Below are 24226 nucleotides of genomic sequence, written 5' to 3' on the forward strand. Positions count from 1 at the left end.
AAAAAAAAAAAGGTCATGTTAAGTACAGTAACAGAAACACCGATGCAGTTATGCAGTTCCAAGGTCAGGGAGGGAGGGATTTGGACAGGTAATTAAGAAGGAACAGAAAGTCACAGAGGAAGTCTTCATGGAAGAAGTGGCATCTGAACTAGGCCTTGATGGATGGGGATCATCTTGACAGGAGAGATCATGGGGACGGTGCTTATGGTAAAAGAACAAAGACAAAGAGGATAAAATTGGTGAATAACAGATTCAGAGTAGGATGCTTGAAAGAATTATAAAAGATGAGGCTGCAAATGTAGTTGGTGAATCTCTATGGATGACATGCGGGGGATTTCCAATTCTTCAGGCAAAGAGGAACAATTGAAGAAGACCTTCAAACCTCTGCAGAGGTCATGATCAGAGTTATCCTATAGAAAGAATATTTTGGCAGTAGTGTGAAAGATAGATCAGAAGAAACAAGCAAGAAGCAAAGAATCTCACTGGGAGTTTATGACAAAACTCTGAGTATGATAGAAGTGGAAACAAAGAAAGTGATAAAGGAAAGAAATGAGAAACTGGAAGCAGGAAACATTTTGGAGATATAATTCCTAGCACTTGTCAATAATTGGTTGTGAGAATTGAGAAACAGATAACATTCTTGGGACTGGGTACTTAGGAGAATGATTATGCCATTGATGAAGCAGAAGGGGGTCAGGTTTGTAGGTGGGTGCCTGTTTTGTGTGTATTAGTGGAAAGTGACATGGCTAAAGGTTGAGTTAAGACCCCACTTACAGCACAGATGAAGTAAGTGGATGATGGGAAATTACTGTGGGAGGAAGTTGAAAAAGATAACTTTCTGCAAGGTATAAACGTTAGGATACAATTTACAGAATATTTAGAGTTTAAAAAATGTTATTCATATTTTCTAGTTACTAACTGATATGGTTTGGCTGTGTCCCCACCCAAATCTCATATTGAATTATAGCTCCCACAATTCCCAGGTGTTGTGGGAATGACCCAGTGGGATGTAGTTGAATCATGGGGGCAGGTCTTCCCCATGCTGTTCTTGTAATAATGAATCAGTCTCATGACATTTGATGGTTTTATAAAGGGGAGTTTCCCTGCACAAGTTCTCTTATCTTGTCTGCCACCATGTGAGACATGACTTTCACCTTCTGCCATGATTGTGAGGCCTCCCCAGCCATGTGGAACTATAAGTCCATTAAACCTCTTTCTTTTGTAAATTGCCCAGTCTTGGGTATGTCTTCATCAGCAGCATGAAAATGGACTAATACATAACTCTGTATTAGACTCAAACAAAATGAAAGTTCAAAAAATACCAACTAAATCTGTCTTTATTTCCCTAACTGTATCTTATTTTTTTTTTTAATTTAACTCTTATTTTAAGTTCAAGGGTACGGGTGCAGGTTTGTTGTATAGGTAAACTTGTGTCATGGGGGTGTGTTGTACAGATTATTTCATCGCCCATTATGTTCTTCACAGTAATTAGATTAACCCTAATACCCATTATTTATTTTTCCTGCATCTTCTTAATAGTCTTGGACCTTTGCAATTTAGAACTACTGCTTTTTTCACGTTAAATAAGCCTAAGCTTTTAGAACCAATTTTTAAATCTGTACAAAGTTTAGTTCATTTTCTGTCATTTCTAGAAAACTGATTCTTGACTTGTGCCATCTCTTTCTTTTCTCTAAAGGCGTTGGAGAAGTAAATATTTGGTGAATATGTCCTTATCATTCAACACAAGCTCTCTACTGTGGTTTTAAAACACTCTGCCATTTCTTTCATCTTAAAACTAGCCAGGGGAGAGGAATAAGTTGGAAGTGATCACTAGAAATTGAACATCATTTTTTGAAAAATGTCAAGCACTTGTTTTGAGTGAGACTCTGACTGGACAGATAAGGGAAGCAAACAACCTGGCAGTGGCATTCTTAAGGGATGATTTCAGTGTTTATAATGCCCTAGCTAATCTATTTCTTGTGGCCTCTGTATTCTCAAATCAGGAATATTCCTTGAAGAACTTATCACAGAGTTAACATGATAAACAGCAGGCACTGAGTTGAGAATACATCAGGGAGCCTGAAATGACTCCAGGTTAACTATCAAAGCGAGGAATCCTCATTAAAACTATAACTTCCTTCCTCTAATTCAAGATCTTGGGGTATTAACTGAAGACTCAGTGAACGTGTGCACAACAGCAAAGACAAATCAACCAAGAAAGGGACAAAGAGATCTGGGGCTAAGGGAAAAGATGGATAAAGGGTCAGAGAAAGATGAACATTGGCCTTAAAGATAAAGCAGTCACATTGAAGAAGAAGTAATTATTCCACACATAGCATACTATGCTGATTGTTGTCCCAATTGCCTCTTCCTTCTTTATTATTGTTCATGAAGCTCCGATTTTTCCAGGTATCCACTCCTTCTCATATGACTGACAGTTATATCTTAAGTTTACCAATGTCAAAAAAAAATCCCATTATGTTCTTCACAGTAATTAGATTAAGATGAATATATGATATGATTCTGGCCAATTAGGTGAGGAGAAATCTGGTGAGTAGCTTCTGGGTGAAGTTTCCTTGGTGTTAAGAAGAGGAGACATCTATTATTAAGAGGAGATGGGGGACATCTATTATCCCCCATATTCTTTTAGATGGTGTCTAGTCTGTATATGATGGGCAGCATCATTTCACTACCATTAGGGGTGCCAGTCAAGGACAAAGTGAGATGGCAGAAAAGAAATGAGGGACGCCTGTGTTTTTGAAGATTTCATTTAATTACTGAATCAACCAGTCTTGAGGTCACCTGTTATAATGATTATAATTTACTTTAAAACACTTCAACATATACACTGTGATATTATGTGCACTTAGCTTGGCATGAGCTGTCACCCAGAGGCTGTAAGCATTCTATTCAAATATTCCCTGTCCAGTCGTGGTTAACGAACACAGGAGTAGCCTGCTGGCATTCTCATCAAGAAGTCAATACTCCAGAAGAGCTATTACAAGCATTTCTGTTATGTGTATCTTGCTCAATAACTTCCACTTTGCTAATCAGCATACTAAATGTCAGAAAAGGGCTTTTAGTGATAAAAATAGCAGCCTGTTGACTACCATGATGAATGTTAAAATCGGGCTCTCACTGGTAAAATTAAAGGTATTCAACTTGTGTGAATTAGCTAAAATTATTTTATAGTCACCCCTACTCTTGCATGAATAGAGAATAAGAATCTATCAGGTCAAAAACTTGTACTCCTTGGGATTTTGCCCCAGGCTAAATTCCTAAACATGCTAGTCTCTAGCCATGGGATTTAGAATTCTGATTGCCTGAGATCAGCTGTAAAGATGGCAGGATCCTGCTTCGGGAATCTTGGCAATTGCTTTCACCAGTTCACCAGTTATCTCTGCAATTTATGTTGTAGTTTGAGGACCATATGTTATACGAAAGGCTTTTTACTCAATCAAATGTGTGGTAGAAGAAACAGCCATAGAATGGGAAATCATGAGATAAAGTCTGAGACCCAACCCTGTGACAGCTTTGGATACATAATTCAACCTCTCTAAGGCTTGAGTGGCAGCCAAAGTAGCATAATAAAAAAGTGTGGCCGGGCGCGGTGGCTCACGCTTGTAATCCCAGCACTTTGGGAGGCGGAGGCGGGCGGATCACGAGGTCAGGAGATGGAGACCATCCTAACACGGTGAAACCCCGTCTCTACTAAAAACACAAAAAATTAGCTGGGCATGGTGGCGGGCGCCTGTAGTCCCAGCTACTCGAGAGGCTGAGGCAGGAAAATGGCGTGAACCCGAGAGGTGGAGCTGGCAGTGAGCCGAGATTGCGCCACTGCACTCCAGCCTGGGCGACAGAGCAAGACTCCGTCTCAAAAAAAAAAAAAAAAAAAAAGTGCTGGCTGTCAAGCCAGAGGGCCCAGGTTTAATCCTAGCTTTATCGCTTACTAGCTGTGTGACCTCTCTGTGCCTCAATTTTCTTATCTATAAAATGGGTTAATACCCACTTAGAGCATTGTTATGAGGATTAAATGAGATATGCCATGTTCAACTCTTAGCACAATACCTGGCAGGATAAATACTAAATAAATATAGTCATTATAATCTCCAAGATAAGAGGATCAGTCTAAATGATCATTGCACCCCTCTGCTTTCTAAAATTTCCATTTTATTCTCGTTCTTATACTCTCCAGAGAGAACGATAGTGGAGAAAAGTCTTCTAAATTAAGTGCGAATCCTTGTGTTAGGCCATTCGCTCCTTTATTTATATAGTCAATGCCATTTGATGCCATTCACTTCTTTATTTATATAGTCAAGCATTTATTGAGTGCCCACTGTAAATGAAACACTGTGGATACACAGTAGGATATCTATGAGAAACTCTCTGTCTTTTGGAGCAACCAGGAATACCCAATTTTCTCAAAAACTGAAATTTCTGTCCACTCCAGTCATCCCCAACTATTATAATAGTTCTTTCTCAAAATATGTCTTTGATGGAAATTTGTGTTCCGTGTTATACAAATCCATGTTCCAATATTGAGCCCTTCACTCAACATGGAGATTAACTTGTGTCCCTTTGCCAGTGGTGAGGGAACAATAGCTATGACGAATGAACAGTTTTGCAGAGAATTTAAGGAACAGGGTTGCTTGGCAATGACAAGGGCTTTAGTGTCATTGTCCACAATCATGGTAGCTTGTGACCTAAAACAGCGCATCAGGGAGACCTCCAGTACTGAAGAAATAAAGTGCCAAAAAAGAGGATCAGAAACAAGCAATTCCTTTAAAATTAGTAAGTTTTTTTCCTCACTTCTCCATAGGGGCTCAGTTTAAATTTTTCTCCTTAGCCAACAGAGCCAGTATTTTTCCCTGTAATCATAAAACACTGCTAATAAATTGATCTCTTTTATCAAATGCATTATGCTACATGTGAGAGCACAGTGAGTTTGGCAACCCCAACACAGTCCCCATGTGTTTGGAACCCACTGTATTGTACACACTTGAAACACCATCTGCAGGCAGTCTTTTCCTCTCCAACTTGTCAGGGTGAGCGGCAGGAGAGATTCAGGAGTTGAGATGCATTGTTAACTGTCAGCGACTCTGCCAGTGCAAAGGAAACATCTGTATCAGCCAAACCTGTTGAAGATTAAACAGTTAACTGAGTCTAAACACATACGCAAGTGAGAATACGAATGGCCCTAAAACAAAACCTGTGCATTGAAAACCCCTGATTGATGTTTCTATATCTTAGCATTCACTGCAAGCGCTGGGGTCATTTGAGGGTAGTTTAAATCTGTGGCTGCATTTCAGAGATGATTTTTAGTTCTTTAGATTGTTGGTGTCAAAGATCAGTGTGGGAGGCAACTAGAATCAGTGAGCCTTGTCCTTGTCTTGAACTTTCTTCACCTTTCTCCATGGAGAGGAAACAATGAATTTTCTCAGCAGGGACCGTATTTTGAAATCTTCCCTGGAAATAATCACTAAGGAAAAAAATGTTTATGGTAGGATGTTTTATGAATCACAAGTAAGTTTTTTTAAAAAAAATCAAAATCTTTTACTTCTACAAAAATTAGAACAGGTTGTTCCTCTCAGTGTAGTTTCTGAATTTAGGTTTGTTGGAAAGGAAGGTTGAAAAATTCTGAAGAGAAGTTATATGCATATCCAGGACAAATTGAATAGGTGGAATGGTAGCCAGCCCAGTGAATCTCGGGAACATAGTCTGTGTGGGCTTAGCCATGATGTATGCTAGGGAAATGGGGTCAGGGAGGGGATTACAGGGAGGACTACGGCTTATGGCTCAAAAAGTGACCAATGCGCTAAACTGTGACTGCCAAAGTATTAGGGTCTAGCATGACCAGAGTTAACACTAGAACAAATGGCATGAAGGACAGGAGTTTCTAGGCTGTGGGTGACAATTCTGGTTAAAGAGGAAGATCTGGGCCAGTAACCATAGGTGCAAGAAGCCAGAGCTTTAAGATAATCAAGACATTTAGGCTTCAAATAAATGAGCTGGTGTTAGGGCTTTATTCCAGGTGGGTATCTACAGAGGAAACAGAACATCCAATAGGCTGAGCATATCACTATGTGGGTTGAGAAGAAAGCTGCATATGGTGATCAGGTGGACACTAAAGAGCTCATGGCAGGCACCCCCAACTTATAGTAGCAAGATAAATTCTAAACCTCACTTGTGGGAAGCAGAAATATTCAAATATCTGCGTGCGTATGTGTGTGTATAAACACACAAACACACATTCAGGCTTAGCCAATATTGGCCCAAGAACTAAGTGGTTTGAAGCTGTCTGCAGCCTTCAGGGAATGCTGAACAAGATATGGAAAGGCAAAAACTGACATGTGGCAAAACTGTGTCCTGAATCTCTCCACATCCACAAGCATATCGCCCTTGGCTTAGGTTTTTGTCTCCTCATTCTCAGTATTTGACCACCACCCTACAAGTCAAAATGGATTCCATATTTTAATTTGAGAGTCTTGACTGCATCTGCACACACATCTACTAAGACTGTCCTTATAAGGTTCTCCATCTTCCCAATCCCAGATGTTAGCTCATAATTATATTAACCTCACCCTAAGCATGAATATACCCTAAGCATGAATATAAGCACTGATTACAGTAATACACAGCCACTGAACTAACATAATTATGAGTAAATTGCAATAAATCGGAGTGAGGTCTTTCTTTAAGATGTCATAATCAACATTTTCTTCCTAAGCAATTAGAAAAAAATAGAAAAATCTGGAGATAAAAACAATAGATTGAATAACATTTCCATGAGTCATGTCATACCTCTAAAAATGACTCATAATAATAAGCTTCGAGCTCTAGAAATGTTCATCTGTTTAGCAACTGCTGGATAAACATCTGGAATGAGGTCAATTCTCTGTAAGTATGTCACTCCTGTGCCACATGATGTGTTGATGATTTAATGCAAGCTTGTTTCACCCGCGGCCCAACACAGATTCATAAGCTTTCTTAAAACAGTATGAGTTCTTTTGCTTTTTTTTTTTTAGCTCATCAGCTATCATTAGTGCTAGTGTATTTGATATGTGGCCCAAGATAATTCTTCTTCTAACGTAGCCCAGGGAAGCCAGGGAAGATTGGACACCCCTGATAATGTGTTTAACAGGTTAGGTAGTAAGAAAAATACTTATTGATCTTAGCCTGTAGTTCTTTCACAACTATTCATAAAAGCAGAATATGGTGATCCTAAAACCTCATTCAAGAGAGACTATATTGATTATATACTCATGAGGAGAGGAGAAGGGAAGGAAGTTGCAAAAAAGGAAGGTATAGGAAAAAGGTTTTGCTGGGTTTAGGGAAATAGCAGATATTGCACCCAGGGTAGCTGCCAGGACCTGAAAAGTGATTTAGAATCTTCCTCATCCCCTCCCACTACTGCCACCCCTGCAAAAGCTGAAAACTAAGCTGAGACTGACAATCTCAATCACAAATCGCATGCACAAGCAGAGGCGGCAAAGAGCCAAGCACCCACGGAGGCTTGGTTAGTGAAGGTCTCCTCATTGACCGATGGTGGGGAGAAAAAGTGGAGAATATTTTCTGTCCTCTTCTGGTCTGCTTCAAATCCTCTCACTTTAGCATGCGCTGAAGGCAAAGGAGTCACATTCATTTCAATGAATTAATTTCTAGCTAGCCCTGAAGAATGCGGGGTTTACATAAGATATGGTTTTGAAAAATGAAAGATCGTACCATTTTTTTCATCCCAGTTGTGAAAATTTATACCCAGTGCCCATGTTACAACCGAGAATATTGTTCAAATTTTTCTTTGTAAGAGGAAAGGAAAGGACATGAATACAGCTCCCTAATAGACAGTAGAAAAGGGTTTGGAGCAAAAGAAGAATTAGAAAATAGTGGAATGGCTCCTTCATGGTGCCCTGGTAACTTTGCACATATCCACACAAACCACACAGACAAAGACTTGAACCACAACCTATACAAGTCTTGGCAGGAGACATTGAGATCCTCCCAGAACATGGGAGGATGGGAGACTGGTGAGGTGCTACTTTGAGGAAATCTCCCAATCTCCTTTCTATTTCCTCTAGGAAACTGATAGTTTCTCTCATTGCCTTTGGGGTTTTAATGATATAGAAGGATTTTCATCCCTCCCCCCTCCGGGTATAGAGGCAAACTATAAAACTGCCCAGCTGTAGTCTAGAATCATCTGCCCAGCAATGGACATTGTTGCATTATCATTGCAGTCCCTAGACTCCTTTGATTTCAGTGTTGTCCTTTTTGGCCTGTGGAAAAGGACCCAGTAGATAGCACCTTCAGTTATTCTTCCTTTTGCTGTCTACATAAGTAATAAACTCTCTAAACCTAAAATTGAATAGTATATTTACCCGTCAAATCACTCGGGTTGTGGCCTCGGCCTTGTCTTGTCTTGTGAGCTTGGCAGGAGGAAAAAGGTAGAAAGGACTTCCAATGTTTAGAAAAGAAGAAGAATGGAAAGCTATGCATGAAAATTCATTTTTCTTCTTTTCAGATGTTAAGGTAAATGTAGTAAAGGAAATGGTCTTTGTTTTTAACTCCCACAGTGTCTACAAGCCCGAAATACATGAGCCACCTCTCTCTAAGTAAACATTATAGTGTGTTACCTCAAGTCGGCTAATGCGGGCAATCATACCTGAGCAATGGATTGACTGCAAATAAATGGGACTAAAGGATACAATGCCCTAATAGAAGCACACTTAGTGTTCTGCCTATTTTAATTTTTTAAATTATTGGCATTTCTATTTTAACGTTGAATGTAATGAGATAAAGGTAGATTTTGTTAATAGGAAAGTTGCTTTTGCTTTCTTATTTCTGTATTCCACTCGAAGTAATGAAGGTTGAGATAATGACAGGAGAAGATGTTAAACCAGGGCAAAATAGAAGTTTCTAAAACTGTGCTTTTTCCCTGCTGGCATAAACAGAGCCAACACTCAAGAAAATGCCTTGGATTCATTTTTAGTATTCTCTCTACAGAAAACACTAAATCATGGAGTAGGCACAATAACGGTGAAAGGGTAGAAGTAAAATTACAAGCTATTAATATCTACAGAACTCTTATCATGTGGCAGACCTTGTGTTACATGCTGTTTAGTTTTGTAGATGGCAGAGGCTTAAAGGAGAAAACTAGGAATTTGGAAAGAGAGAAAGAGAGACCCTAAAGTACACACACACACACACACACACACACACACACACACACATTCACATATGTAAATGTAAATTTTAGCATTTAACTTATCTCAAAGAATGAGATGTGAGAGTATTAATACATTTAAGAAAATAACTTAGATAACATTGCCAATTAAAGAACACGTTAGTTTGCTTCCATAAAATATCTCTTTAAAAAGAAAAACTATACGTGCGCTTCCTTTCCATAGGAAATGTTATTTTCTCTTGAGAAGCCCAGTCCCACTGCTTTCTTATATTGACTATGAATGAGAGTGGACTTGTTTTACACTTTTATTATTCCTTTAGAAAAATTAAGTTGTTATCATCACCCAGTAAGTGTTTGTAGCAAGTTCACATTAGCCTGTGCTGAGAAACTAGCCAAGAGTCAACCCCAACAGTGATGGATATATGTTATTATGAAGTAAATGGGAGCAAAAGGAAATGGGGCAGAAGAAAGCTTATACACATGATTTTTTTTTTTTTTTTACTCTGCCTCTGGCAGCTACCCTCAATTTAAATGCTCTGACATGGAGATAAGGGATAAAAATAGCACATCTGCTATTAAATTGTTAGGAAATTCACTTAGTTTTAAATCAAATGTCTTAGAAAAAGAAGAATATTTAATCACTTATTCATTCACCAACAAATATGTATTGATCCACAGTTACACAACAAGCTCAGCCAAGTCGAAAATCTAGGAACTGCTCCTGAGCTAGGGTTACTCACAACAGTTCTAAAGCCATATAAAGTACCCTAAGAAATTAGAAAATTTCCCTAGAAAGCTGAACTCTTCACTCTTAAATCCAGTGAATGTTTAAGAAAATGACTGTGGCTCTAGAAGAAAAACTCCATTTGTTAGTTTTTTAATGGAAATTCCACCATTTTCCATTTGTCATTAGGTGAAGGAAAGGCAACTTAACTTCATTACCGAGTCCGCTGTTTGGAACACTTAAGTATTCTTAAATAGGACAAAGGACACATGACAGAGAGAGATCATTTCTGTTCCAAAGGATTGCTAAGCATACTTTTGGTGATACTCCAGATTTCAGAAGTGAAAGGAATGTACAGTTCTAAAATTTATTAACAATAAAAGTTTAACAACAAAGGTCGTTGTAATTTATGAGTCATTGTTTAGGTATCAGTCACTGTGGAAAAAGTGCTCTGCTTAATAGTTCTGACTCTTGTAGAAACAGGTAACGGTATCTCTTTGGCTCTGCACAATATGGCATAGCACATTTTTACTAGGAGTCTAGATTTATCTATACCTTTATTGAGACTTTATAACAGCATGATGAAGATGTAAAAAACCAGAATTATCTTACACATGTGGCTAAAGAAATGCAGGCCAAAGAAGATGTCACCTACATATTTGGCAAAAGAATCACTCAAATATAAATCATCATCAAATCAACCAACTAGAGCAGTGATTCTTGACCAAGGGTAATTTTGCTCCCAGGCGGGCATTTGGCAATGTCTGGAGAGACTTTTAATTATCACAACTGGCTTAGTACTTCTGATACCTTGTTGGTAAAGGTTACTGATGCTGCTGAACATTTTACCATACACAGTACATTCCCCAACAACTGGCCCTGCTATGGTTTGGAAACTTTCAAAAGAAAAGAAAGACATGTTCCTGCCACCAAGGAGTTAATTGCCCTCACCTGTGCTATATATTATAGTGTACTCATGTGAGAAAAAAAGCTAAAACTGCCAGTAACATTCAATTAAAGGCAGTTTCTGGGCTGCTAGTTAGTAAGATGATAATAATTATTAAAACCTCCAATGTAGCATGATTATATCACAAACTGAGATTATTAAAGATTTGACTCAAGCTTGACACTTCTCTTAGTCTAATCTGGCTGCTGTAACAAAATACCTTACACTGGGTAACTTATAAGTGGTAGAAATTTCTTTTTCACAGCTCTGGAGGCTGGAAAGTCCAAGATCAAAGCAACAGCAAATTCTGTGTCTAGTGAAGGGTCACACTCTACTTCATAGATGGTGCCTTGTTGCTGTGTTTCCACATGGCAAAAGAGGCCAACATTGTGTCCTCACATAGCAGAAGGAGCAGGAGGGGCAAGTAAGCTCCCTCAGGCCCCTGCATGAGAGCATTAATTCCATTCATAAGAGTGGAGCCCTCATGACCTCATCATCTCCCAAATGCCTCTCCTCTCTATAATGTTAAGAGAGGATTAAATTCTGACATATGAATGTTGGAAGGATATCAACATTCAGGCGATAGCCACTCATAATAAGATCCTTTTCTTTGTTTAAAATCCAGGGCCCTTTTTTCCCCTTGACAATATTGAGGAGAGGTGACATCTTGAATTGGACCTGGTAGATTTGAAAACACACACGCACAAACCTGGAACTATATTGCTTAAATACTGTATTTCTGTCCTTCTTATGACACCCCATTTCAGAATGTTATATACATTTTAGTTCTCTAACTTCAGCATTTTACAACTGAGAAGTAATGAGATAATTTGTATTCTTTCTTTTTTATTATTTAGAAGTAGAGGGGAAATCATAATTCCGTTTTACTTTTAATTTTGAAGATTCCCAAACAATATGAAAGCAATTTCTTAAGGTTACTTAAAAAAACCATAAAAAGGGGACTCTATTGTCCTTGGAATATTGGTATCCTCAACTTGGAGAGACTGTATGATTCTTCATGTTATTCCTTAGAAAGGAATCCACTACCATTTGAAAGGAATCCACCACATTTGAATGTTAAGCCAAGGATCAAATTTGTTTCTGAACTGCAATTAAGGATTAAATATGAGGTAGTGCCAGACATCATATTTTATTTTTGTTCTGGGTAAGCTATTTGATATAATCTTAAAGATTAAGAAAGATAGGAATCATTTCATGTATACCAGAAATTGAAGATATAGTAAGAAGATATAAAATATTAATAACTTGTTACAAAAATGATTGCTTTAATCATATTTTCAGATACCAGAATTTGCAAATTGCATACATATTTAACAAACATTTAAACAAATATTTAGCCAATATGAACAAATACTTGCTAAAAAGGATTATCATTTTTTGCTAAGTCTGTTAAATGATCCAGCTAACTAAATGAGTAATTTTTCAGGATATTTATATATGTGAAATCTAGCGTATAACACACGCAGTACAGTACATTAATTCTGTAAAGTATCTCCATAGGTCAGTGGAATAATAATAAACCCCAGTCATGCATTATAAAGGTGGAATGCTGATGTGACTTTCCTGTTACTCTAAACTGCATGACTTTTACCCCAAAAATACTTAATGATTTACATTTCAAAGATAAATTATCAACACAGAGATTATGCTTCTCAGTGTTGGGAAATGTGAGATAACAATAAGCAATGGTCAGAAGACCATGTTGCTCTGCCTATGTTATGTTATAGACATGAAAATAAACCCTAGGATTTAAAGAGAAATTCAAACAGCTTTATAGCAATTATATCTATGTCTCCTTTTAGTTCTAGCTTATTGGTTTTCACAAGACCCTGTTTACGAGACATTCTGAAAGCTTTTGCTGTAGAGTGCCTTTTGTCTCCTTGATCTAGTAACATGAAAAGTGAATGATAGGGAGGGGGAGAAGAAATGCCATTTATTCAAGATATAAAAGGTCTTGCTCCAACAAATTACATAATTTATGATTTTTGAAACTAATTCCAGTACTGAAGAAATGCTTCAGGGACTCATAGAAAAAGAAAATGCCTGGTTGCTTAACTTGGCAGTGTTTATCACAAACCCAAGGTTCTGATAAAAATAGGTGAAAATTTTTTAATTCTACAAAGGGAGAAAAAATAACTTAAACTTCCTTTAGCATAGCCCCCAAAACATTAGTATGAAGCAAAGTAAAAAAAAATACTAACACATCTTAATATTATGAAAATTAAGTAGATTTTAAAATCACAGCACATAATTGTATGTATGTTACATTATTTTAACATGCATTTTATGGTAATAATCACCAGTTAATCGACGTTCCTTCCACAAACATTTATTGAACACCTACTATGTGCCAGACAAATTGCTAGCCTAGGAAAGCTTCCTGTGCCCCCCATGGCCTATCTCTAACCTAGAACTTTTCACATCTTACAGGAATGATTAGCTCTCTTATCTGTTTTCTCCACCAGACATATTCCTTGAAGGTAGAATCACTGTCAGCAGAGTCCTTGCCAGGAACAACTTTCCCGTGAAGGAGACAATGGAAATTTGGACAACATTTTGAAAACCACTAACAGTAACAACGTGTTAATAATAATTAAAACATTAAGATGAAGAAGACAAAGAAGGAAAAATATGAAGGGATTGCTAATTGCTGGTGTTCTGCATTTGTTTTCTTATTTAATCCTCATCATAACCTCATGAGGTGGGTAACAATTTGGACCCTGTTTTACAAATTAATAGGTCATAATGCAAAGGTGTTAGGTAACTTGATCAAAGTCACCCTAGAAACAGAATTGAGTGGTTAGAGAGAGGCAGAGGAGAGAGAATTGTGTTCCAGGCAGGAGAATGAAGGCATGAGCCAATCACACATACCGTCCAGCCATTTGGGAGGGCTGGACCAGCATTATTAGTTCAAGCAGAGCATGATAGGCTATGGCTCAGGATTGCCATTAATACCATCCACATATGTGGTTATTGAGGATTTACCATGTAATTGAGACAGGATTGTGATCATCACTTTGTAAGAATTACTTTATTTTTTTCTCACCACAACCCTGAGACTTATTATTTTTATTTTGATTTTATGGATGAAAGAACTATTTTAGACAGGCTAAGTAACTTGCCCAAGGTGAGAAAGTTAAGAATTCAAGTGAGGTCTGGCCAATTCCAAAGTCCATGATCTAAACCCACCTCTGTTACCTGACCACTTCAGAATGAGGCTGAAGACATAGGTAAGGCCAAAGTATGAAGAGCCTAACAGGCTAACCCCAAAAGTAGGAATTTTATTCTAAAATCTATTTGGAAGCACAAAGAAAATGTAGGCAGGGTAATAGCACAGTTATACTTAGAATAATAATCATTTTAACAATGCTTTGAAGACGGAGTTGAAGGGAAGTGATATTACAGGCAGTAGAGTAGTTAGGAGACTATTATAATAAATCTGGTAAAAATATTTGTTGTGCTAGTGACAGTGGGAATGTTTAGGAGGTAAAATGATGACAAAAAGATAATAGGAAATGCCTAAATGATGACTACAATAAAGGAGAATTCCTCGGGTTACTCTTGTGCCTCTGAGTTGAGTAACTAGTTGGATGATCGTGCTATTCATTTATACAGGAGACATAAAATTTGGAGATTGAATTTTGAGCATGCGAGAGGTGTCTGGGGCATGTTCATCACAAGGTTATTTGGATATGTATATTTGGATCTTAGAAACCAGGGGATTGGGTTGTGGACATAGATTTAAGAGTCCTTGACTTATAGGTAGTGGTCAGATGCTTGAACATACATCATAAGGACAACAAGAAGAAGATGGAGTAGAATAATTAAAGAATACCGAAGGAAGAGTAGCATGAAAACTGCCAAAGGAGGAAATAGTTTCATGAAAGAGTGGTTGAAGTGTCTAATTCTACAGGACCGATTAAGTAGGATGAAGAGGGGAAGTACACAATCATTTGATAACTAGGGGGCTATTTGCTTGATGGAACTTGCCCCAAGCTAAGAGCTGTGGAAAGAAAAACTGGAGACATGGAGTAAAACCTCTTCTTTTAAGAATCTGGGCTATAAAGGAAATTCTATAGAAGTAGGGGCAATGTAGGATAAAGGGAAGATATGTTATAAGATGAGAGATCCGTAAATATGTGTATGCACTAAGGGTAACTTAAAAACTCTCAATACAAAGAGATTTAATACGGAGAGGGAAGGTTGCTAATGCAGGGGGTTGGCAATCATGGGGTCCAGAAAAAAGGTGGAGAAATTAGAAAGAGCTGAAAACCCTGAAAAGAAGAACCTTTACATTAAATGTGGATAAGTCACACCACAGGCAACTTGACTGAACAAACACACTAGAAAAGAACATTTGTTCTTCATATCACAAATCTAATCTCCCAATATGTACCAGCTAATCTCCCAATATGTACCAGAATCCATAAACTCAATAAAAATATGAATAACAATTAATAAAAATAGGCATAGGTTATGAATAGACAGTTCACAAGAAAGAAAATATAGCTGGTTCTTAAACCAATATACAAAAAGATATATAACCTCACTCATAACAAGAGAAATGCAAATGAAATATATATCAAGATACTGTTTTTCACACAACAGATTGGCCAAAATGCAAACGTTTGAAAACTTTGAAATCCTATGTTACTGTTAAAACCTTAAAGAAGCAAATTTTGCAATATAAAAAAATTTACAAATTTATACACCCTTTAAACCAGCAATCCCACTTCTGGGGGTTTATCCTATCTTGAACCCCAAAAGGGCTTGAGCTATCAGAATTTTTTTTACTTTTTTTTTCAGATTTTGAACTTCCTGGACTCAAAAACCCATGGCATTTGAATCACTTCCTGTTTTTTAATAAGAAAATATTTATATCACTCACGTACAAAATAAAATATATACAAGGTTATTTATTGTATCATTGATTATAATAGCAAAAGATTAGAATTATCTCTTGCCCATGAATATTGGACTGATTAAATAGCTTATAGTATAAACTATGTTACAGTAAAATACTGCTGCATTGATACATCAATGTATGATATAGAAAGCATTCTAGAATAGAGTATAGAACTTAAGAATCACAACAATGAATATATTAGCTTTCATTTGTGAAAAAGGGAAAAGTAAGAATATACATTTGTATACGTTTGTACTTAAAGAAATACAAGTATGAAACTGAAGACAAATGCTTACTAAAAGGGGCAAGAAAGGAAAAGAGTTAATGAGAATGGAATTGGAAAGGAAACTTCTCAATGTATATGTTTTATATCACTCTGATTTTTGAGTAATATAACTCTGTTAGCTTTTTAAAAGGAGCATTGATATTTTAAATGATATTGAGAATGATTTCTTAAAATAAATTATAATAGAGCAAATTCCCCCCCACCACACACACACATTCTCATGCACTTAATATCTGTTATGCTTTCTTGAGTAGGAGAGAAAGAAGAGCAGTTACAACTGCTTACTAGGAATTTGGAAGTGCCATACTTTCAGCTTCTATTGGCTGTAGGGCAGTCCATAAGCTGAATGCATCTTGGGAATGTGACTCATATATGAATATTATGGTCACGTTTATTGCAGAAGGGAACAAGTTTAGCAAATGTGCTCTATCTCAAAAAGATATTCAATCTACAATTTCTAATTTGTTTATATTACACTGTTGCAATATGAGAGACAAATCCTAGAAATTTCTGCTGTAGAAACATGAAGTACAAGGGCTCGCCGACACCTTAACCCGAGAAGGACCTCAGCTGTTCACATCCCTTTTGTTTAGGACATGAACTGAGACACAAAAGCCCAGGTCTTCGAAAATATATTTTACTTTTTAGTAAGAAGAAGGATATTTGCATTTGAAACCATAAAGCACCACAAGCAAAATAACTTTTTTTAGCCTCAAGTCCAAATAAATCCTGAGGTAGAGAAAAAAATCATTTTTTCACTGATGTCGTTTGTATATCAGTCCCAGACAACATAAGTGCTTTTGACTCTGTTGCGTACAACTCTCAGCTAGTGAAATTCCTGCAGTAGACATTTTCCTCTGGAAAGTGCAAAATAAATAAGCCAAACCTGCCTCAGTATATATCTGATGCCTTGATTTCATTCTTGGTAGTGGCCTTAATTTAGAGGTACAAATTAGTTTAGCTCTGTGTGTCCAAAAACTTAAGGAAATTAACCAATAAATGAGAATTTATCTCAAAATTGGAAACATTGATCTACAGCACCAGTTCTGATATGGTTACTTAAATCTGTAAAATTAAAGATTTGGGATTAGATTAATTCTACAGCTCTCACTAGCTTCAACATTCTATGATTCTCCTTCCTCCTGGCTGGGCTAGGAAACAAAGCTGCATTTTTTCTGAGCCTGGGAGGTCCTTACTTACGAGACCAACATCTCAAATCATGCTACTCACAACAGTAGACAGAAAATATACGGCCTTAAGCTGTACCTCCTGCTAAGAAGGCTTTTCAGAAACATATTCCTGAACATAGCGGAGTCTTCCACAATGCAGGGCTTTGAGAATTGAGAATCGTCTTTTTTATTCCTGGAATTCAGAAGCATTATCATTGTTTCACAGCCTAGCTGAGCAAGGTAAGGCTTCATTTCACAATTCAAGTGGAGAAATACCATTAAGTGAAGGAATAATAATTCAGAGTATTCTAACAATGTTCTTCTAAGGTGGTCTCCAACTTTTGCTCTTTCTTAATTGAATATTGAAAAATCTGAAAAAAAACACAGCTAGAAGAAAATAAGTTTTATCTGTTTATTAACTTTAGGTGTTTCTCCCGGGAAAAGAGAGAAATTGTTGGCAGAAAATAATGAAAACACAAGGACTTGTGCTATGTGCTGAAAGAATTGCTCCTGAAACGATAAAGGTGAAATGCAGATAGAGACAATCAAGATACAGCCTTTTTTTTTTTTTAATTATTTCCATTCCAGTCCTATCCATCCTGGCTATAAAGTGACTCTCAACCCAAAGATCTGGAAACTCCAGTTAAATAATGTACATTTAATTATTTTGGTGCCCTTTTGATATCTAATGCATGCTATAGATGATTGCACTGTCATTTTAACACTGAGAGGTACAAAATAATAGGTCCATTTTCAAAAGACGTGGCCTTAACAGAACTAGTATTTTTACTTTTAGTATCCAAAGTACTAGAATAAAGGAAACTGCTAAATGTAACATAAAGTGGAAATGCACATACATTTAGTCATTGCAAGCACTATGTCATATAAAAGCTTAGTTAAATGCTGCATTTTAGCAGATTAGCCTTTCCTACCTGAAATATTGTCTTAGTTCATTTGTATGGCTATAACAGAATAGCACCAGTGAGGTAATTTATGAAGAACTAAAATTTGTCTCTCACAGTTCTGAAGGCTAGGAAGTCTAAGATCAAGGTGTCAGCAACTTGCATGGGCTTTCTTGCTGCATTCTCACAGGCAGAAAAGGCAGAAGGGCAAGAAAGGAAAAGTTCTATCCTCACATGGCAGAAAGGTAGATGAGAGCAAACCCACTCCCATAAGCCCTTTTCCTAATGGCATTAATTTATTCATGAGGAGTTTACCCTCAAGACCTAAACACGTTCCAGAAGGTTCTACCTCTCAACACTGTATGTTGCATTGAAGATTAAGTTTCCAACAGTGATGTTGGAGGGAACACATTCAAATAATAGCAAATAGGAACTTTGTAGCAGTCATACTTTTAATGGAAAAGATGAAACTACTTGGGGATCTCTGTGCTATGTAGTTCACTGAAAAAATACATCAAATATTTCATCTAAGACACACATTTTATCACATTTTTAAACGCATTGTGGCTCACATTTGTAATCCCAGCACTTTGAGAAGCTGAGACCAGAGGATCGCTTGAGCCCAGGAGTTTGAAACTAGCCTGGGCAAGATGGTGAGCACCTTTCTCTACAAAGGCTTAAAAAGTCAGCCAGGCATGGTGGCACACCAGCAGCTCCAGTGCCAGCTACTCAAAAGGCAGAGGCAGGAGGATCCCTTGAGCCCAGGAGTTCCAGGTGCAGTGGCTTTGTCACACCACTGCACTCCTGCCTGGGTGACAAAGCAAGACCCCATCTCTTAAAATAAATCCATCAAGGTGGAATGCATTTTGCATTAGGTAGTGAATCAGTTTAATTGGCAGTGCTTTACTTTTTCTTATTTATTGGGACATAAAATAACAGTACATCTTTGAGATCATAAAGTGTGGTCTTATATGAAGATGTTTTTGTTGTCTTCTATGGTAACAGCCATTCATAAGATCACATTACTTATTTTATGGAATGGGTCAAAAAGACAAAGAATTAATCTCAGTGTAAGTTTTCTCCTAGTACTAAGGGATACTAATAGCAAAACACACAGTTAAGATCACAATATTCCTTGTTAATCTAAATAACAGCTTCCCAAAGATGTCCACATTCCAATACCCAAGATCTGTGACTATGTTACCTTACATAGCAAAAGGGACTTTGCAGGTGTGATTAAGCTAAGGACCCTGAGATAGGAAGACTATCCCGAATTATCTGGGTGGACACTATCAAATCACTAGGGTCCTTATAACAGGGAGGCAGGAAGATCAGAATTAGAGAGAAGAGATTTAAGAATGGAAGCAAAGGCTGGAGTAATACATTTTGAAGATGGAGGAAGGGGCCATGAGCCAAGGAATGAAGGAGTCCTTTTAGAATCTGGGAAAGGTAAGGAAAGAGATTCTCATCTAAAACCTCCAAAAGGAATGCATCTCTGCTGACATCTTGATTTTAGCGTATAAAACCTGTTTCAAGCTTCTGACCTCCAGAACTGTAAGATAGATAAATTTGTGTTGTTTTGACCCACTAAGTTTGTGGTAATTTTTTACAGTAGCAGTAGGAATCTAATACAACCCTCTATAAGGAACATTTGTTGAATAATACAAAATAGTTTTTACAGTCCTTCTGGTTAATGTCAAAGTAATTGCACATACTGGTAATTATATTCCTATGTTATGAAATGATGCAGATAATCAAGAAAAATAAGATGCAATGATGGATGAATAGAAGGATGGGCACATATATATCTATGAATAAATATATACTGATCTAATTTGTATATATAATAAATATATATAATAAAGCAAAAACAGCAATATGATAATTGTAGAATCTGAGAGATAGGTATACGTGTGTTCACTGTACGTTATTTCTTTAAATTTGTCTATATTTTTTAAACATTTTATAATAAGGTATTGGGAAGCAGGGAGATGAATGTATATTTGACAGCTTTAAAATAGAGATGTTGCCATTCTTGAAAAAAAAAAACAGCTTTTAGCCAGGTGACCCCCCAAAATCATAAGCCTCTGTCATTACTGTATATACTGTCATATATTACTGTATAAATTAAGTTAAATTACAATTTTGTATTAGTCCTAATATTCAATTATAATGGTTTTTAATATATAAAATAAAAAACTTCAATGAAAAACTGATTCTTTTTCTCCATTAACAATAATTTGATTGTATATTTCAAGATAGCTGGAAGAGAATAATTCAAATGTTTCTGGCATAAAGAAAAGACAAATATTTAAGGTAACGAATATCCCAATCATACTGATTTTACCTTTACACATTATAAGAATGTATTAAATTATTACATGTACCCTGAAAATATGTACATCTATTGTGTATCTGTAAAGAATTTTTAAAGAACAATTTGATACTGAAGAATGAATTTTTAAATGGTAAAGAGAGATTCTAACAATATATACTGAAGGATGTGCTTGCTGACATTCTTACGTTAGCAAAAGAATTACAAAAGAACCTTCATATTTCCCAGTCCTAGGAAAATACATGAAGTAGAAATTTACTTTTGATGCACTAACACTTTCTCCACTGGTACCCACTCTCTTGATTTTTCTCTCTCCAAAGGGATTTGCTCTATACTAGAGTTAGAAAATGAACATGCAATTTTTCCTTACGCCGGGTTGTTCTTTACCAAGATAGTTTCATTTTAACAGACTTCTCTTTAAAATTCTGGTGCTGTCAGTACCTACAGGGAACGAAGGAATAATGGCAGATTCAAGATCCTATGGCATGCCACAAGGCATCTCTGAATCTCCGAAACATGAATCCTGGTTTGCTTCCAAAATCAATTCATAAGGTCAGCAGTGGAGCCTATATATGGCCTATAGCTCCTGCTACCTGGTTAATAAGTGAAACCACACAGAAACTGTAAAGTAGCCTATTGTTTTCTGACTATTTCCATGTCTATTTATTCCCACTTATGTTCACATTCCACAGCAATGCTTCAAAAAGTTTAAAAAAAGCAAAACACAGTAGGAACAATAAGGTATAAAACTTTCATCCCACCTTTAAATTCAACAGCTAATTTTAATTATCATCTTTATATCTCAATGGGTTAATTGTATTTCATTTTTTTCATATCCCTGCTACTAGTTTCATTATATTTATTATTCCTTTGAAATTGCCTATAACCTACAGTAGAGTATCTTCAGAAATTAGCCAATTAAACAAAGGCACAGACCATTAAGCAACTTAATTGTTTGTTCAATGGACTTTGCCAGTTTATTTTAGATTATCCTACTTTAAAACATCACTTAAATGTACGGCCAATATGTAACCTTCTTCTGCCTAATCTCAACTGAAAACCATACTCTGTTATTATACCTCTTCAACATCATCCCTGATTACTGGTGATAACAGTTTCCTTCTTTTTGGCTTTAAACTGAGCACTTCTAGAAGAGTCTCTCTTATATCTTCACTGTCTTTATCAATAATGTAAAGAATACTGTCTACTTTCTCTCTGGCTCTCGTTCTTTTTTTAAATTCATTGAATCATATTCCTCAGCTGGGCCCCAAGTGCTACTCAGCAATTCTTTTATTTAACTCTAATTGATTCCCTATTGCACTTGCCACAGCAACTGTTTGAAAATGCATCTCAAGGCACCTAACTCACACCTGTCATACTTAGTCTCAGTAAATAACTTTGCCATACACCTAAATTACAAAGAAGACCAAAGCCTTCTGAAGCAAATTCCTATTCTGGTATTCATTCATCATTTCAGATTTTCTCAGAAACGTATTATTTTTAATTCTTCTGTGATCTTAAGGAAAGGATATCATTCTATTCCAAGATGAATTTTTCCAGCACATAAGAACTAACATTGCTTCACTAGTAACATTTACTCTGCATAAACAAGCAAGTCTTCCCTTTACACCTCATAGCACATCAGAAACAAAGCCGAAATATTTAAACCTGATTTTACCGAAGGCTAGGGGATAATAAAAGGGAAAAATTCCAAAGAGATATGTGTAATTGGAGAATCTGATTTGCAATATAACTGACTCATCTTCAGTTTATGGCCCACTATGGGGTCCCATCTTCTTGGGTTCTTGGACTCTGCACAGAAACCAACAGCATTCAGGAGCATACATCTGAATATGTGCCCTCCTCAGGAATAGACCAAGGCACTGTGTATTAGCCCATTCTGATGCTGCTAATAAGACATACCTGAGACTACTAGGTAATTTATAGAGGAAAGAGGTTTAATTGATTTGCAGTTCAGCATGGCTGGGGAGTCCTCAGGAAATTTAAAATCATGGCAGAAGGGGAAGCAAACAAGTCCTTCTTCACATGGCAGCAACAAGGAGAAGTACCAAGGAAAAGCAGGGAAAAGCTCCTTACAAAACTATTAGATCTTGTGAGAACTCACTCACTATCATGAGAACAGCAGTATGGGGGGAACTGCCCCCATGATTCGATTATGTCCCACCAGGTTCCTCCCACTACACGTGGAGATTATGGGAACTACAATTCAAGATGAGATTTGGGTGGGGACACAGCCAAACCATATCACAGTGGGATTCAGAGAGAAGTGTTTCCTCTCTTACATTCCCAGGGGTCAACTTCAGTTTTCTTTCTTCTCAGGACTGACACCAGGAATGTCCACTCTACCATAAAAGTCAATATGTGTTCTAGCCGCATGATTTTTTTTTTTGGACTAAGTTCTATAAATACCTTTCTTATCCTGGTTTATATCTTTCATTCTTCCAGGAGTGTATTTCCTCTGCTTCTGCTGTTAAAGGTCTACTGTTTCCTAATGTGGTAAGCACATCTTCAACTTTCCTTTTCTCCATATGACCTTCACAGGACCTCTCTATTCTCTAATTGCACTGATTTGTTCTTCCTCTAATGAAGATGACTCTTGGTTTGGAAGATATTAGTTAGCTCGGTTTTGGAGGCCCCTATCACTAGATGGAACTCTTGGATAGTAAGGACTCTCTCTTTTTGATAATGAGTAACATCAACAATTCATAACTCACTACTAGAGTTTACAATTACTAGACACCTATGTACCAGTCTGCTAAGCACTTTGAATGCATTATCTCATCTCATCTTTACCACAGCCATAAGAAATAAGTTCTATTATTATCACTGTTTTACAAATAAGAAAATAGAGGAATAGAAAGATTCACTAACATGTTCAAATTCTCAAAGATAGTAAGGATGGAGCCAGGCTTTGCACATAGCCATCTAATTCTATTGCTCTTGCTCTTGTCCCCTTCATGAATCTTCACAGCAATTTGCACTTGCAAACACTCCATAAATGTTGACTGGTATTGGAATTGCATTGGCCCATCTATCCTTGGCCCAAAACAAAGTAGGTTTTATCTTATAGGCATATTCCAAAAGAAAGAAAGGATTGTACTTTAAGAAGAAAGTACATTAAAAAGTCACTGCAAATCCAAGACCCCAACCAATGCAATTTACAGGAAGAAACATGGTTTTGGTTCATTTGCAACATCAATATAAGGATTATTGACATTTTGGTTTAAAAGATTTTTTGAAAAAATTAATAAAAGCTTAGAAATCATGCAAGGTCATTTACATTTTCATTATACACACACACTTACACACTATTAAGTTATGTTAACAAGTCTCCAGCAGAGCAGAGTGTGTTACCATAACATGTCACCATTTTATTTAACCTTATCAGCAAAACATACTTTTCTTTTCAAGCTCTTAGGTTAATTCAGAGGGACATCTTGGAAATAAATAATCTCTTATGTGGCATTCTCGATGAATGCCTTACCATTTTGACCAATACAACATAAACTTGAATTATCATAATAAAAACAAGGGATGATTTATCTTTCTGATGGACAATATATGAAAAAAGAAAACCAGACCCAGGAAGGAGCGGGTTGCTAATGAAGCTCAAAATAATCTGTGAACATAGAGATCCTAGAACCAATTAAACTCTTTGTCTAAGTGAAAGTATTTTTCTTTTCTCAAATAATTAGAGAAGAGTATAGTATCAAAACAATAGCTCTCAAGTCCATCTAC

General features: G+C 36.8%; 1 long non-coding RNA gene across 1 annotated transcript in view; it reads left to right on the plus strand.

Annotated features, from left to right (window-relative positions):
- Nucleotides 1-17877, plus strand: part of LOC109026821 (uncharacterized) — a 60024-nt gene extending 42147 nt beyond the window's left edge. The window contains exons 2-3 of the long non-coding RNA XR_010133914.1: nt 13335-13570; nt 17656-17877. This is a non-coding gene — a long non-coding RNA (uncharacterized lncRNA). The remainder of the gene's footprint in view (nt 1-13334; nt 13571-17655) is intronic.
- Nucleotides 17878-24226: the final 6349 nt, after the last annotated feature.

This window comes from Gorilla gorilla, chromosome 4 (genome assembly GCF_029281585.2).
Source record: "Gorilla gorilla gorilla isolate KB3781 chromosome 4, NHGRI_mGorGor1-v2.1_pri, whole genome shotgun sequence".
In the NCBI taxonomy this organism is placed as follows: domain Eukaryota; kingdom Metazoa; phylum Chordata; class Mammalia; order Primates; family Hominidae; genus Gorilla; species Gorilla gorilla.